Source organism: Desmodus rotundus, chromosome 3, assembly GCF_022682495.2.
Source record: "Desmodus rotundus isolate HL8 chromosome 3, HLdesRot8A.1, whole genome shotgun sequence".
Lineage (NCBI taxonomy): Eukaryota > Metazoa > Chordata > Mammalia > Chiroptera > Phyllostomidae > Desmodus > Desmodus rotundus.
Genome location: NC_071389.1, coordinates 94,201,875 through 94,204,599, shown reverse-complemented (window position 1 = coordinate 94,204,599; position 2,725 = coordinate 94,201,875). Strand labels below are relative to the sequence as shown.

General features: G+C 39.2%; 1 pseudogene; it reads left to right on the top strand.

Moving 5' to 3' along the window:
- The first annotated feature begins 1,434 nt into the window (after positions 1–1,434).
- LOC112297518 (ADP-ribosylation factor-like protein 2-binding protein) lies at positions 1,435–1,914 on the top strand (annotated as a pseudogene).
- The last annotated feature ends 811 nt before the right edge of the window (positions 1,915–2,725 follow it).

Here is a 2,725-nt window from a genome sequence, read left to right as displayed (position 1 = left end):
TTGACTGCAGTGATGGATTCATATCTGTGGATACTGTTGATCCTTGAACAACTTGGGAGTCAGGGGTGCCAACCACCATACAGTTGAAAATCCAGGTACAACTTTTTGACTCCCCCAAAACTTAACTACAATCATCCCTACACATCTGCAGATTCCAAGCCATGGATCAAAAATACTTTTTAATCTGAAGGTTGTTGAATCTGCAGATGTGAAACCTGGGGATACAAAGGATTGTATATTTATTGAAAAAAAAAATCCATGAATTGCAAACCCATGTTATTCAAGGCTCAACTGTATACTAAAATCCTTTAAATGGGTGAATTGTATACTATGCAAATTACATCTCAATAAAGCTGTTTTAAAAAATAGAAAACATGGAAATGTAGCCAAAAATCAGAATGTAGCCAAACACAACAGATTGAGTTTTCAATCATGAAAAGTTACAGAACCCAGGTTAAGAATAGAGGGAGTGTATGATGATTTTGCCTGGGGTTGCCCCCATATTCACTCTTATTCCCCTGCTAATAGTCTATATTTAAACTTGGTGGGTGGCTCTAATAATGTATACAATGTATATGTATGCATGCTAACACTTTTTGCATGCATATACAAGTTACAATAAACACTTTTTAAAAATATTTGGAATCTATTCAATTTTTATTCAATGTCCCAGAAGAAAAGAGGTTTCCTCTATGACTCTTCTCTCACTCCAAGTAGGTTTAAAGAGCAGGAGGAAATAAAAGTAAAGTTACTTTTATGTTTAAATCCAGGAGATCCTTATGATTAACATACCCAGGTACTTTCAAGACTAAATCCACAACCAAAGAACATAGGTCCTATTGAGTTCAAGATGGTAAATTAGACTCTAATGATATTTTCCATATTCCTTTATGTCATTGGTCATGGAGAGTCTTCAAAGAATCTAAGTGTACCATAGAAAACTACCAAGAATATATTTAGAAAGACCTTGCTGCAATGTTTTCAAAATACCTTCTTTCAGCCCTCAGTGCCATGGGTGGTAGGTGAAGGTGGGGCATTAAGGTAGGAAATGTGTTAGTGGGACTCAGGGATATCCTCCCCCACAACCTGCCTCCGTACATCCACCTGAACATTATTATGGTCACTTTTCTTTGATCATATAGGTAGCACATTACATATAGGGGGCTTGAGATTAAAAATGATCAAGAGAGCAATACACAGACAGGTCCGGCCTGGTGGTAATGCCCCGCCATCACTGGGCTGCAGCCAGGGTTGGAAGCTGGAGCCTGGCACAGAGATGCTGACCCCACTGGGCCATAAGCTGGCTGCAGCCTGGGTGGGGAGGTCTCCCCATGTGGGTTGGGACTCTGCAGAGCAAAGCAAGGTTGGGTCTGAGATTAGGAGGAGTGGGAGAATAAGAGGTCTAGGCCCACACCAGGTACATGGGTGACATCAATGGATGCCCTAAGGGAAGAGAACTTTGCACTGCCCTCTTCTGTCTCTGATATGGAATTTGAAGCTATGGATGGATATTTAGAGGATATTATTATGGTTGATGAGTTCCAGTTACTACAGAAATTTTGGTGGACAAATACTACAGGAGTTTGAAGACACAGAGGAGGATAAACTCACTTGTATGCTTATTTTTAACAAATGTATTTCTCTGATAGAAAAGTATATTGAACAACAGCTGCTGGAGTGGATTCCTGAATTTAACATGGCTGCTTTCGCAACACTACTACAGCACTATAAAGATGGAATGGCTGGTCATGTATTCGACATGCAGCTCACTTTTATGAATTTTCTGTCAAAGAAATGTTTCTAGACTATGGAGTACAAAAAGGTTAGGGACTGGACTTAAGCAGTGGTTTTATGGTAACTTTTTAATGCAAATTATCTTCTATGTCTGCTTCCTAGAACCATCTGTGGCATTAGGTCCCACATCCAAGCAATGGGATCATTCTGGATATCACCAGCTCAATGGACTGAAAGAGACTTTGGCTAATGGTGACAAAGGAGACATCTTGGAAAGACTCTTCTGCAACTCTTCATTAATGTTAACTATTGACGGATCAAAAAGAAAGTTACCTGGCCCTGCTGGGACTTGTTTCTCCTGAAACACCTTGTTTTTGGTAACTCTAGTACTCCTCCCCAAGTACACACCTCTGTCAGGCCATCTTAATCAGGCTCCTCTGGGGCAAGCCCATGCCAGACATCCATACATGGAACATATACATAGATGTGTTACTGCTGTGAAGTAACACACCATCACCAACCCTCTTTTTCCCAGCACATGGCTTTTGACATGTGTCAGAGTTTCAGTCCTTCAGTCTCCATGGGGTATTTAATTGTCTGGGAATATTTATCTAGGGTGTTATTCTTGAGATTTCTGAAGTATCACAAGTGGTCTTGGCTGTGGGAATCAACAGAGAGATGGGCTTTACCTAAAAACTATATGTGAAGGTCATTTTTAGTAATACATTGGTAGTTCCAGTTTCACTAGTCTTCAGCTGGCTTTGATGTAGTCCAACTGTTTCTAAATTTCTCTTGAAAGCATTTAAAAAATATTTCAATAGATGAATACTCAGGCTAGCTTGGTGGATATAATCTTGGAACATCCATGATTACCCACTTAAAGACCAAAGAATTATGCTGTTTTTTTTTTTTTAAGATTTAATGCTATGAAGACAGAAGTATTTTCTATGTTGGAATTATTATTTTACTAGGTATCAATGAATGCATTCTA